The sequence below is a fragment of the Mytilus californianus genome, unplaced genomic scaffold (genome assembly GCF_021869535.1).
Source record: "Mytilus californianus isolate M0D057914Y unplaced genomic scaffold, xbMytCali1.0.p SCAF_5, whole genome shotgun sequence".
Lineage (NCBI taxonomy): Eukaryota > Metazoa > Mollusca > Bivalvia > Mytilida > Mytilidae > Mytilus > Mytilus californianus.
In genome coordinates this window covers 91556101-91571984 of record NW_026262701.1, presented here as the reverse complement: position 1 = coordinate 91571984, position 15884 = coordinate 91556101, and the positions used below count along the sequence as shown (strand labels likewise).

The window sequence follows — 15884 nt, the reverse complement described above, 5'->3', positions numbered from 1 at the left end:
GTTCAAGTCACTAGTAAATAACGTTCACTGCCGGATTGTTTATGAATGGGAAACTAGCACAGGTGCAATCAGGAGGTTTAGACTTTAAGACGTTAATATTGAGATCCTGCAACAAGTGTTTGTTATTGAAAATTTTAGTCGCAATTGGTTAGGTATAGGTATTAGAGATGATAAGTACAGACTGATCTTTGAAATAAGGAGGTATTGATATAATGAAGGATATTGCCAAAGTTGATGGCATTGAGACCTTTGTGAGAAAGGACAGTTTTAGAAAGGAACTTTTCTTCTTTTCATATTTTCCTATGTGAACTGGTCTGAAAAGTCTGTGACTAGCAATATTCAAAATGATAGCTTGCTGTAAGTTTGTATTGGTTTGAATGGGGGTTTTCCAAGCATAAATTGTACAGATAATGAAATTTTGAAAAGGGTAGTGAATCAAGCTTCGTGCGAATGTGATGAATACCCAACGGTTTTTGTATAAACTGCAGAAGGTCATCAATAGAGACATCATGAAGAGTAGGTAATGTATAATGACGATGACCATGGCTGTGTCTACGTCGAGGAGTTGAAAATGTTCATCATATTCATCGAGTTACACAAAGGACTAGATAGAATACCTATACCATCAATTTTGTCATTGCAACCATATGGTGCCGCAGTTCCCAATTCTTGAATCCAGTAGTCTTTCTTTTGTTTACAGAAAGTTGCAAGATGAGGATTGTTAGTCATGTGGTATGTTTGTACGATGATGCGAACTGGCATAGAAAGGATTGAATGATCAGACTAATTAATATGCTTGGAAAACAATGTAATTTGCATTGTTGTTAATACAAAAATAAGAAGATGTGGTATAATTGCCAATGAGACAACTCTCCACCAGAGACCAAATGACATAGAAGTTAACAACGATATGTCACTGTACGACCTTCAACAATGAGCAAAACCTATACCGCATAGTCAGCTTTAAAAACCCCGAAGTGACAAATGTAAAACAATTCAAACGAGAAAACTAACGGCCCGATCTGTGTCTGATATGTGGTCGAACATCTGTTTGAATAGCCTCCTTTTTGTTTCACTGACATATACCAATCCGCAAAGGTTACACTATAGCTGTAGACGAGATTTGTTAATTTACAATTCTTATAAATTCTGTCAAGATGTGTTAAGGGGTTCAAACGATGGAAATTTAAAAATTGTGTGATTATCAATTTTTCGTCAGTTGAAGTTATATAAAGTGATATTTTTTGGACAAAGCGGCATTACTCAGTTCTATATTGGTAAACACTGTATGTGTTTTACTACTATGGTTGTTTTTCGCTTTGTTACAGGTACCCAATACAAAAAGATGCAACAAAAATGAAACAATTGGATGCCTATGCGATATTCAAAATCTGTGTAAAGAAACAGAATGATACATTTTGAAAAGTCAATATGTATTTTGATGAAGAATTCCTTTTTTTAACTTTTAAAATTTTGTTGGAATGCCTATATACAATGTAATAAAAAAAACATTAACAAACAAAACAAAAAAAACAACTCCAAGGTAAATTCAAGCAGGGTAATACCATAAAAACCGAAAAACCAAAACGTAAAATGTTATCAATAAACGGAACGAATGTAAAATAACTGTCATATTCCTGACTTAGCACAGGCATTTTTCGAAGAAAATGGTGGGTGGAATAAATGAGCACTCAGGTTATCCCACATACAAAATATATCATTTGACAAGGATGAGATTTTGGCGAATCATAAGTCCTTCATACCTTCAATGAACATTACATTGAACAGCAAATCTGAGGACATACCTTTCACAAAATTACGTACAAACAACGGTACATTGCCGGCTCATCTGCATGTTATACAAAGGAATTGTCCATTAAATTGACAAAAATTATGTCTGCAGTGAAAGAAGGTCTTCAAAATTACTTTTAAACTGTTAACTCGCGTAGTGGTATTAGGCTAACATTAAAAATATCTTTGTTTCCACTTCCCGACTGAGGTTTTCAGGGTATGGGCAGGTAGGTAGGCAAATTATTTTATTTTATTCCTTCATATGGTTTTCTATATTGAATGTGTACAAAATTCAAAGTAGATAGATTTTAAAGCATGATTCAGACCATTTTTACCAAAAGCTTTTATCCTTTATACATGAACAGAGGTTAAAGACCAAGCAAATAAAAATGCACTCAGTGGGTTGAAAGATTGCTTCAGTTTTTTTTTTATTAAAGATACCACATCATTGATTGTTTTGCTGCAGATTAATTGGATTGTATTGTTCAGTTTCAGTCTGCGCCAAACTCTTTTGGTTTTTGTCTGACATTCGGTCAGACAGTGTTATAGGTTTTGTCTGACCGAACAGATTTTTGTCTGTCAAAAAAAATCAATTAATTAAGCTTATTGTATTGTTTATGTTTTAAATGTACCGTGTTGTTTTCTGGTGATATTCGTGGTAAAAATTGCCTTTCAGTCATATTACATTTAAAGGCCTTGAACATACTTCTGACAGACACATGACAAATTTAGATTTAATTTCAGTTAACTGAAAAAAAACACAGTGAATCTGGTAGAATTGCAAAGCCATTTCAAGCAATTCTGTTCAGACCAGTACATATTAAAAATAATTTTATTTCTTGGGGTTTGGGATTTTATGGTATTGTCATTTTATATCTTACAAATATAAAATGACAATATTATAAAATTCCCCACTCCAAAATTAAACATAATAAAAATAAATGTATGTAAAGTAAGTATACATAAAAGTATTTGCAGTTTCACTCTTTCCCCCAGATAGTACCCATTATTTAAATATATTTAAATGGCACTCCCATCTCAGCTGTTCATGAGATTGAAATTCTTTGCTGGCTATAAATAACAAGATACAGGAAGTCATTAATTTAGAGATTTCTCATATTTTCCCGCCAAAAAGCACATGGCTCCCAACAAATGTAAACACACAAATTGTGCATGTGACCATGATTTATTTGCCGGATTACTGCTTTTCTTGATTAAATCTGGATATATATATATATATATATTCAATTTAAGGTACAGTCAAGCATTTGCATTTATAGAATAGTTTGCAAATATATTTTTACTTTCAACTTGAAGAAACTTGGTCATACGATGTTTGCCTTGTTCAACCATGCGAGACAATGTAAATAAATGGGAATGGGTAAACCCCGAGGATTTGCATGTTGTTCATGAAAGATGGGAGTATACGATATCATCCGAAACCACTGGGTTTTAAATGAAACCGAGATTTGTTGACAAGTAATTTTTTTTTATTCCTGGTTTTAAACTAAATTTTGACTAGCCCAGTCTGACTACTCGAGAGGGTAAAAAAAACTACTGGACACGAACAGCCAATAAAATTTTTCGGGTCGCAGTGATTTTACCGGGTCGGTCGTGGGAGGGGAAACAAACAATATTTCATTTTTGGCCTTAACCATATGTGGATTCTAAAAAAACTCTAAAGAATGTCTGGATAATTTCAAATCTCGATCTTTCTCTGAAATTAATTCTATCAAAACCTTTGATTTTTCAACCGTTTATACCACCTTCCCCCATGTCAAATCCAAAAATCGTCTAAAAGAAATAATCCACAATGCTTATCAATATAAAAATGGTAGCATACGCTATAAATTTATTGCTTTGGGATACCATACGACACATTTGTTAATAGTGAATAAAAAGGTAAAACATGCTACACCGATGAACAAGTGATCAGTATGCTGGAGTTTCTAATTGACAACATATTTGTTGAATTTAGAGGTAGATTTTTGCAACAAATTATCAGCATACCTGTGGGAACGAACTGTGGTCCTCTCCTTGCCGACCTATTCTTATTTTCATATGAGTCGGAGTTCCTTCAGACACTTGTCAAAAACAAAAAGACCAAAGAAGCCAGATCATTTAATTTCACATTCAGATATATTGATAATGTGCTTTCCATTAACAATCCAAACTTTACTGATTTGGTTCCATTAATATATCCTCCAGAACTAGAAATTAAAGAAACAACAGACACGGCTTCCTCTGTCTCATTTTTAGACTGATATCCTGAATTTGACTTAAGCGGTCATCTGAGTACCAGAATCTATGACAAACGAGACGATTTAATTTTCTCCCACCATAGCAGCAATATACCAACTTCACCTGCATATGGGATATACATTTCCCAACTCATTCGGTATTTAAGAGCTCGCAGCTGCTACTCAGACTTTACAAAACTGAATGGACAGAAAATTGATGAACCAGGATTATGGCAAAGTACGTCTCGTCCTTTTTCTATAAAAAGTGCATCGGAAGATACCAAGACTTTGTTGATGAATATTCCGTATCAACTTCACAAATAATACATGATGGTCTTGAAGTACAGATTCTAGGTACTGACGTTGTATATCATCTTAATTACGTGTTATAGTGTTCTTTTCATTTATCTTTGTATATTTTTAACCTTTACTGTTTAGTCCATTTTTGGTAATATCCCTTTGGCGTGGCTGACTATTTATACATCCCGCCATTGTGTTATTGTGCTATGGTCATTTTTTGTATTCTTCTCTTTCATTTTTGCTTATATGCTTTGTCTATAGAGTGTCTACATGCCATTTGGTTTTCTTTGTTGACATAGTTGTTTGTTTTATAGTGATTAAAATTATAACACAATGTTGACTGCTGTACCCCAATTTTTGACATTTTTACCTATTATGTCTGTTTGATTTGCTCACACATTGTTGTCAATATAATGGAATTTTTATGCGACTGTCATACAAGTGAGAGGTTTAGCTAGCTATAAAACCGGGTTTAATCCCCCATTTTCTACATAAGGAAATGCCTGTAGCAAGTCAGGAATATGACAGGTGTTTTCCATTCGTTTGGTGTGTTTAAGCTTTTGATTTTGCCATTTGTTAAGGGACTTTCCGTTTAAAAGCCAAAGGCTCATTTATTATTACATTTTTGTATATTGAAATTAAATAACCTGAGTTGATTTCAAGCGATATCCAATTTTCTCTCGTTATGAAACCTATGAATCCATGTCATTCTTGATATATGTTATTGCAAACACAAAATATGTACACCTATTCCTTCCAGTCATTATATTTAATTAAGATAATGTGTCATATATAAAGGTACGTGTATGACGTTCGCAATAACTTAATCACATCTAAAAGACTCTGGACCAAACTTCTATTCCTTATAAAATAAGTCCCTCCGCAGTGACCTCCGTTAGAATCTTCGTATACAATTCTAAAGGTCTTCTAGGCAAAAAGGTAAGAAAATCGCGATACAGATTTGGCAAACTCATACTTTTATATACATTTGTAATTTTGTAAGATTTTCGTTTGATCATCCCTGTGTTACCTATGAGAGATTGATGTTTGATAATGTTTGTGTTTGCCAATAAACCATAAATAAGTGTGGAAATTGTTTCATATTTGTTTATTTAAATCACGCGTTGTTATGTCCCGTCTACGATAGTAGGAGAACATTTGGTTTTCTGGTCTGTTTATACGTCTGTCCGTTATTCCGTTCATTCGTCCCGTAGCAGATTAAAGTTTTTGGTTAAGGTAGTTTACAATGAAGTTATGATCACAACAACTAAAAACATAATACACATGTTCATTATGATTAGAACGTCTTAAATCATGCCAAATTACTATTTTGGTCCCTATTTTACATAACATGGAACTTTAAAATGTGAAAATGGGAAGGGGAACTGTGTCCCATGGAGACATATTTGTGTTAATCTTCTTAATTCGCGATCTAAATATCGACCCGTTAGACATTTCAAACATGATGAGTTACATATCAATAAAGTAAAATATGTTAATCAAATAACCTCAAAGCATTGATTTATAAATTGTTGGTAACCGGCAATTGATCACGAGAAATTATGTTATACATAGCTATAGGTATCATTGTCCAAGTACTGAAACTTATGGTCGGTTTAAAAAGTTGTAATTTAACTTGAAAAATGATTGCTTCGAATCCGATCTTATCAATATCTAGCTGATACGACCGCGTGTTGCTGCAGTTATTCATGAATGAACTTATTACTATGAAACTGTATTTAAAGTATAATGAGAACAGCTAACATGAAATATGCCAGTAATCGAGTATTTCCAATCCATCGTCTACAGAAATAATCAAAAATTGGCAATTTGTACTGCAAATCTGCTTATGTTGATTTAAAACTCAAGCTTAATGTTAAATTATAAATAACGCTATAAATTAAGGCGACAAACTAAAAAAAAAATAAAAAAGATTTAACAAAATATATGGCAATATTTTTATATATAATTCATGATTTCTATGCTGTTGTACCCTTAATGGAAACCGATTCAAGAATGATTTTCGTTCAGCAATCAATGTTTAAGCAAATACAAGTAACTTCATTGGTATACAATAAAATTCCTTTGAAAACAAAAATAATGCAAATCATTGCATTTTTTACTTATATAACAAAAGGAATACTGTCGTTTAGTAATAAAACATCAATACATATAGAATAATACATGGCAAAATCCGTATCGCATACTGTATCACCACGAGAAACCAATATCAGTCCCGAGGGCTGATATTGGTCTAGTGGTGATACAGCATGCGATACGGATTTTGCTATGTATTGATCTGTTTATCATATATTTTAAAAAAAATCATAAGGGTACAACCATTTGATTCTGAGGTGGGGACCTGGCAGAATTTGGAAATAAATATTCTGGTCCCCATTTAGGTGAAAATAAATAATCTTGCCTTATCACACATGAAAATAAATATCCTGGTCCCAAAAATCATTTACAAACTGTCATTTTAAGGTATCCAATATTTACAGAAAGCCCGGAAAGAAGTATTATCAGTGGTTGTTTTTAGGGATACGCAGTGAAAGTCCTTTTGACCAGAATAAATATAATTTTGTTTATGAAATCTTTCGCTCGCCAGAAATTTTACCATTTTGGATAATAACACCCCTTTTTCCTTGGACCCACCCTCGATTGTAATGGTATTATATTTTCGTATTAATAGAATATATATTCGAGACTTCATTTTGAATGCACTATTTGTTTTAAGTTGTATGTGTATCCTATTAAAAGGGGATCTGTATCACAGAAGATAAATTACTTTCGGGGTGAAAAGTTGATTCTGAGGGGTGACGAAGAGGGGCAGATTTTGTGTCAATTTAGGGTTGAGCAGAAAATAAATATTCTGGGACTGGTCTGAGTGAACATAAATAATCTGGCCGACTTTATGTTTGAAACAAATATTCTGACCTCATCAAATTTGCCAGGATCCCCTAAAAACAAAATGTTCGTCCCTTAATAGACTGCTGCTTAACTCTCTTGCTGGCGCTTATTTAGTGTGGTTACATTTTGTATCATTTGAAAGAGATGCGGTAATGAATAAGTGATTGCATAAATTAGATATAGGGACACTTGTGTCACTCCGGCAGAACACCATTGTCGTCTCCTGAAATTTCAAGCGGAAAACAACTGAGGAGTTGCGGAAACAATCTCGAGATGTTCCAAAAGGGGTGCGATACGAAGTATACGATACGGGTTTAGCTATGCGATACGGGGTATGCGATATAGGGTAGATGATACAGACTGGAGAAAATAACCTTCATTAAATATACAAAATGTCTGTATTGAGTACTAAATATATGATAAAGACAAATAAATTATATTAATTTGTTGTTTAATATCTTTTTTCTTTTCCATTATAAGAAATAAATCAGTTACATATAGATAACAACAGGTTGCATTTATTGTTAATGTAACTTTTGAAGGTTAATTTCGTATTGGTTAGATACTTGGCGAAGACAATAAAATATACGAACTGTGTTGTAGAAATGAAGTATAAAAGCAACACCATCCGCTAACGAAACTTATAACAGCAAAAGTCTATAGCTAGTTGTATATTAGTATTCGTTTTCAAAATCCAGTGACTATATTGAAAATGTTTGCGGCCTTGTCGATTGTTGTATACCAAGCAGGTCTTATGTGTTTACGGTAAGTAGTAGCTTTTTTATTTAAATAATTGATTGATTCTTAGAGAAGTAGCCAGGTGGCTGCATACCGTCAGGCATTCAAATGACACAACTTTTCTTTTGCTAAACATACGTAGTTTCTTGTCATTTAGTATGTATTGCATTGAGGACAATATGTCTTAAGTTAGCAAGGTATGTAAACCGGCTCTGTAATATAAATAGTATATATATTTATTATATTGATACACATCCTTTTTCGGGTTCTTGCCGTATATGTTTAATGAATATATTATTCCTTTTCCTTTTATTATCAATGGAAGAAGTTAAGTATCATATCAAATTCAAAACCATGCATACATGTACCTTTATTCCGTATGATTATTACATGTAAGCCATTTGCTGGTACCTAAGTTGTAAACTAAGTGGAATTACTATTTTCAATTCCAACCTTAATGTACCCAAATTAAGTCGTGATGTTGCTTTATAATACCAAAAAGAGTTTACAACTTGTGGCATTAATATTTAACAGAGCGTTTAACATGCATCGATAACAACAAGTTAGAGAATTGAAAGAATCTACAAAATACCTACAAAGATATAGCATTTGTAAAAGACTGTGATATTATGAATATAAGAAAAAATACAATACAATCCATGGCCATAATCTATTCATACATGTACAAAATGTATAGCATCAAATTCAGATATTTATTTTAAAGTCTATAAGAATCTACTAAATGGGGTCCGCTCGACAGTCCGACGCCCCTTTAGTCCGACGGTTCGATAGTCCGACGGTTCGATAGTCCAACAGCTCAATAGTCCGACAGTTCGATAGTCCGACAGTTCGATTATCCGACAGGGTGACACATTATTATAAAAGTCGAGGGCATAAATATTCTTATATTTTCTTGTCCGTCACACTTAGAGTGTTTATTCTGGCCTTTTAACCCATCTAAAATTATCTTAGCTATTTCTCTTCTCATTTGCCACTATGATCTAGCGTGAATTATACTAACAATACGCACGTGTCAATGTGCCAAACCAAACATAAAGTGTACATTTTTATTTGAACTTCTGCAATTTTCAAAACTATTTGAACCTTCAAAGAAAAGGATTGGCTTCAATGTTTCCCGTCTTTTGTTCATATACGTACTGGCCTGGTGTAGTTCGATAATTGAGATAGACAATCGAACGCGCCTCAAGTCAATCAAACATGTAATGTTTTGATTTTTTTAAACTATTAAACAGTGCTTTTTAAATAAAAATAAAATCAAAATGCTGATACTTAGATTAATCATAAATCGCATACAATCACACACAAAAAAAAAACTGTCAACAATATGTATATAAATATTGATTACACGAAACCTCTCAAATTTTTGTTATGGCTACGTTGTCTAAACCAACTGACCTATAGATGCACGTAATAAACCTTACACTACGAATAATTTTCTGCATTAAATCTTAATAAAGGTTTCATTGTTTCCCACATAACTAAGCAAAGTAATTACATTATTTGAGATGTATTCTCCTTTTATTCGGGAACTTCAAAATTCAAACAAAACTTTTTCATGGTTGTAAAAATTCTTCTTGTTGAGGAATCTGTCATTTAAGGGACTTTTAAAATTGCCATTTGAATGTACTTGTAGTCAGAATACCAGGGAAAATGGTCTTTATGTATTTTCACAAAAAACAAAGGTTCTTAAATTCTTTTAGTTTTAAAAAATATATATATAATATAAAGCATTCAGATTTGAAACCTCATAGCTGACAAAATTGAAGACGTCAGTATAGCGATTTGACGGTATAAACAGACGGAGAGAACCAAAATGCATGAATTTCACACTTTTTACGTGTGAAGCACAGGAAGTGTCAAAATATGGCACTGTACTACTTTTGTAGAAATGTCAGTATATTTTTTTTTCTAAATTGACATCTTTGGTATGTTGAAAGTTCCCATGAAAAGTTGGTATATAAAGGGCTCTGCTGTCCCTTGTCCATTGCATCTCAGAAATGGCTGCCAGGCTCAAAGTTCTTATATACAACGGTTTCAAATACCAGAAAAACAGAGAACCATTCGTGCTATATACTGGCGATGTTGGAGGCAAAAAAGCAGATTTAACCTACAGACAAATGTGTTCAACTTAGATGATCAAACACCAAACATCGTAATTTTGCAGAAGGGCCACATATGCACGAGTAGGACAATATTGTTATCGGAGTTGATCAAACACTAGTCTAAGAGTCTTTGCTTGATGCCATTCGCGAACTTTTTCTTTTAGTTTTTCGACGCTATCAATCAAATTATATTTTTCAAAATTTAACACTATAAGGTATGGGGAAAATCTGGATTCAGAATATTTTTTTTTTGTCATCTGCAAGACCACAATATTTTTTTCCATCAAATTGGGGATCATAATATTTTTTTAGGAAAAAAACATACCCCCCCCCCCCCCCTTTGAAGTTAAATGGTCGTTCCCTAACAATTTTGCAAGAAATGTGTCATGAGCAGGCTGGGATTGATAGCATATTCCTGAATTCAACGGAATCCGTTCCTGAATGACATGCACTCGATTTGCGCACGCACCCGCAGTGCCTCATGATATTGACGAAGTCTCTATTCACGGACACTGGAAACGGACATTGTCGGAAGATAGATTCCTGCTGTACAGAAATTAACAATGATTGGGGTGTTCTAATCTATTCAACACATGAAAACTTGAGAAATATATTGCGACGGGACTTTTCAAACGTGCCTAAGCCAAATGTACAATTCTTTACAATACATGGAAGGTACCGGAAAAGGGTACTGTGAACCGTCTAATGATTGATCGCAACAGAGGATACCACTTACATGTATTGCAAATATTGATAGTCAAAATTCGCCAAATCGCAGAGCGCAGATGGCGCCCAAGAAAAGTCATTTGTGACTGTGAGTTCGCTCTGTTAGCAGCAGTTGAAACTGATGTACCACACGCTCAGATAAGTGAGTGCTATTTTCACTTTAATCAGAGTTTGTGGCGAAAAGTCCAGAACTTTGGTCTTGTGGCAAGTTACAGACGACAACCAGCAGTAAAAAGGGTAGTCCGCAAAATTATGGCCACTGGATGCCTACCAATTGCTGTTGTGTGCCCGAATTTTCGTCTTTTGAAAACATCCCATAGAATTCTGAGACTCAGTAGTTGATATGCTGAACTGAGGGACTTTCTTCATTACTGAGAAAGAACTTATTTGAACGGGTTGTTTCCTCCCCAGATGTGGAATTGTAATGAAAGCTGATATATGAACAACCGAACAAACATCAGCGTTGACAGTAAAGAGTATATTTTGCTTTTTACTAATTTTGCTTTTCTCCTTTTGTTTTTATATATTACAATGAAATTAAAAAAAAAATCAATAGAAAAAAAAGCAAACATAGTTAAAAGCAAATGAAGATCAGGAAATATATGCTTTATAGATACAGAATAATTCGGTCTAGCGGTAATGAATCACTATAATAGCACTGAACCGTCGGACTATCGAACCGTCGGACTATCGAACTGTCGGACTAATAAACTGTCGGACCACTATTTAACCGTCAGATTATTACTACGGTCCCCAATAAATCAGTTTTAAGTCTTTGCATTTTTTGCATTTTTCGAGGTTCCTAGTACTTTTGCATTTCAATTCTTAAAACTGTATTTAATTAAGTGAATATACCACTATTAGAGATAATACGTTATGCATGATATTGGAATAAAAGCTCTTATTACGAGAGGGGCCTCGGTGGCCGATTGGTCTAAGTAGTGAAGAGAAAAAAGTAGTCGAACTACTGTGTCACTAGCCTTTCAACACTGAAGCTGTGATTTCGAATCCCGCACGTGGCAGGTGCGTTCGACGCCAATTCTAATTGACTAGGATTGTCAGTTTACCTACAGCAAAGTCGGTGGTTTTCTCCGGGCACTCCAGCTTCCTCCACTAATAAAACCGGACCACCACGATATAGCACAATAGTGCTGAAAGTGGTGTTAAACACCAATCAATCAATCCATCGATCTGATTACGAGCGTCTCCTAGGTTAGCAGGATCATAAGGTATTATTTTTTTAAAGTTTTTTAGTAGTGTGCTATCAGTCAACTCTGTTCAGCACGTTTTGACATCATTTACCCACAAGAAGGTTACTAGTATTTTTTTGTTGGAAATTACAATATAAGGCTTTAAGATAAAAGAAAAATACTTTCTAGTTTACGAAGACAGCTTAAAAAGATTATTCACTTTAATTTGTCCAGTGATTCACTAAATTCCTGTACACGTACCTTTTACCGCAATATATGCCTGTTCCTCCAGCTTTGATCCAGCTGAAAGTTCCAAAGTGCCTTTATTTATACCAGTATCTGTACAATAAACATTGTCTTTCGGTATTTGGATATCCGTAACATTTGCACATGCTCCCGCCAATGCTTCTGAACAGGATCGTTCTTGCATTTTACTATCTTTCCACGAAATGCTGTTGAAATCTGTTTCCAGGATGTCAACAAAAGCCGATGTAGTGTTTCTTTGTACAATCAATCTGTTGACCGTGACTGTTGATAATGTTTTCACTGACCGGAACTGGATGTATAGATAATCCTGTCCATACGTTATATTTTTTGTAAAAAATATCCTCAAATCAGAGGCCACTGAAACGCAAAGTTAACAATGGACATAAATAAGATTTTATAATAGCGAAACAGAATTCAAAATGTTTGTTTGAGAGAACGAACTACATAGTCACCAAGGTTAAATTGTACTCTTATATTGAATGATTGACATTTTAAGTAAGTCCCTCACAGTTTTGCACGGATTATGCAAACCAGTGGTGGTACTTAAGATGATGTGAAAAGAAGTTGACTTCAGCCAATATTATAAAGAGACATGGTCAGTTTCTCTGAATTAAGTTCACACTTTTGCCATTTTTTAGTATTTCTATCAAACTAAAACACATGGCATCACAAACAAGACTTTGTTTTTCGTTTATTGTTTTGTATAGTTTTTTCTTGTTTTGTGCTGTTGCACCACTGTCCCAGGTTAGGGGGAGGGTTTGGCGCCATCTAACTAGTTTAAACCCGCTGCATTTGTATGCACCTATCCTAAGTCAGGAGCCTGTTGTTCAGTGGTTGTCGTTTGTTGGTTCCTGTTTGAATTGTTTTACACTAGTCATTTTGGGGCCCTTTATAGCTTGCTGTTCGGTGTGAGCCAAGGCTCCGTGTTGAAGGCCGTACTTTGACCTATAATTGTTAACTTTTTATACATTGTGACTTGGATGGAGAGTTGTTTCAGTGGCATTCATACCACAGTTTCTTATTTATATTGTGATGACTAGTGGAAAAAGTACAGAAATTGACGCCAGACAATCAATATCACAATGGTTCTCTTGCCGGACAATCTATAGCACAATGGTTCTGTTAAGAAGTTCGATTCAACTACATACACGTAACAGCTTAAATCAGTTTACGATAAATTAAATGTTAACCTTGTTCAGTAACAGTATACATATATATCACATATAATTTCGAAAAACGCGTTCTGTATGGAAGCTATATTTCAGCTTGTAACCGATTAGAATTTAATTTCATACTATTATAAAAGGAATGAATTTTAATTTTCATATCAATTGTTAGTGACAAAAGTGAAAATCAACAACCCACCCCCATCTTAGTTAAATAATCCTGCACTGCTTTCCCTTTTCGTTTTAATGATACAATTGTAACTGTTTTTATTATAAATTCTCCAGTGACACAATAGTTTCAATACGATATAGAATAATTCTGCCGGTTTGGTTTGAAATTGTTTTAGCAATAATAATACATTAAATTGAGCATAAAAGTACACGTTCAGACCATGGAAGTAATATATATATATAAAATGCCTCGATGTGCATACCAACTACATAACTTACAATAATATTCAGATAGAAAAAATATAATCAAACGTATAGCATAATATTTTGTCATGGGATGAATATCTGCATGATGTACAAAATTAAAATTGACAGGTGAAAATATCAAAAGGAAAATGTAAATTGTATACGCTGATGACCAATGGCTTGTTAACGCTAAAGCAAGACAACCAGTGTATTCATAATTTTGTCACATATTCAAATTGCCTTCATCAGTAAAAGAGTAATGTGAAGACTCAGAAAAAAACACGGTCGGTTTTTTATTAGATTCTTTAGCACAGGTTCTTTCGAATAAAGGGGTAGGTGTGGTAATGGTCTTAAAATCAAGTGTATTACAATGCATTACGTTATAGTTATTGACCAAGCAAGTCGGTATATGTCATTTAATCTGCTCGGGTCATCCCGACCGTGCAGATTAAATAACATATATATACCGATTTGATTGGTCAATAACTACTTTAGCACATGACACCATCAACTTACATGAACGTTTTAGAAAAATTAGGACGATATTCAATCTACGGCTCCTGGGAAAGTTTTCTTTTATGATAAAGAAAGGAGAAAATACGCATTTAAGTAGTAAAAGGTTGGTAACTTTAAACTATATTTTTTTTATATTCAGGCTTTCTCCTAAATTATTACAGTATTTGGAAAATTGTCTCTTTGATTGTTTCTGCTAAATTTATTCACATTTTTTTCATAAATTTCGTGACGATCAAAGTGTTTTTTTTTAAGTCGACAAGACAAATAACGATACATGAACAACATAAGCTTTGAGGCTTTTGAACTGACATTAACGATTTAGAACTTGACATATTGTTTAGACACCTTTCTAATATTGAACACTTTATGTTTCCGTCTAGATGTTTTAAGTGGTTTTTGTCGTTTGATTGCTGTCGTATTGGCGTTTAACCCGCATCTAATACAATCGTAGTTCCTTATGATGTAGTGTTAAATCGGTGTATGACAAATCATAAATTAAAGGGTTATAGAGTATAGATTAATTGCTTTTCTTTCCCTAAAGAACATCCTCAGAGGAAAATAAATCGAAGAGAGGTGTACTTAAATGAATAGTGCAAAGAACACAAAAACAAAAAAACGTTACATTTTTCAATATTTAACTCCCCCACTTCCCTCCACCCTCATAATCTTTATTCAGTCTGAAGACATGTCCCTTCTAAACGAGGTCTGATTGAACTCAAAATTACTAGTTTATTTTTTTTTCTGTTTTGACACACATGAATATAAATCTCCTTAATTCGATCCCAAAATAGTCACTTAGATGAATTAATGTTTAAAAACTCGTAATGATTTCAGTTGTGAATATTTTGAGAAATTACATAAAAAAAAATGAACTTTTTGACGTGGAAACATAGTTTTATGATTTAAAATGTACGTATACAGTCATAAAGTGTGTTGGGGAATTAGAAGCACTTTCTATTTCATAATTTGTACAAAGTGTATACAAAAATGTTAAATGATCAACTATGCCGTAATTGCCAGGTCAGTGGTGGATTCAAATGTAGGCGAAGAGGGCGTACGCCCTCTTTGATAGGAAAATATACAATCATTTTTAATCTTAAAACCGTCAAATTTTTTTAAGGACCATCCCTAAAGATAAGAGTAAATTTGAATTGTGAAGTATATCTGGTGTAGTTAATGTACACGTTAGCTGTGCATTATGTTATATAGATACAATGGATAAGCGTGGATTCTTGAAAAAGAAACCATGAGCCCGGAGGGCGAATGGTTTGTTTTTTATGAATCTACGCTTATCCATTGTATCTATAACTTAAACTATTGTGTTAATTTCTTTTCAAAATTAAAGCCTTTTCTTAATTAGAAGGTATTGTAAGTGAGTTTAAATAACCATGTTATCGTGTCCAACGATGCATTGATAAATCTCAGATCACAATTAATTGGTTAACAAAATACAAATATAACACTTCTACCTTTAAAGATCTTTATATTACCAGGCATATG

General features: G+C 33.7%; 1 protein-coding gene across 7 annotated transcripts in view; it reads left to right on the top strand.

Moving 5' to 3' along the window:
- LOC127703261 (TPR repeat-containing protein DDB_G0287407-like) overlaps window positions 1–15884 on the top strand; it is a 172176-nt gene that overhangs the window by 68833 nt on the left and 87459 nt on the right. The gene's annotated exons all lie outside the window — the stretch shown is intronic.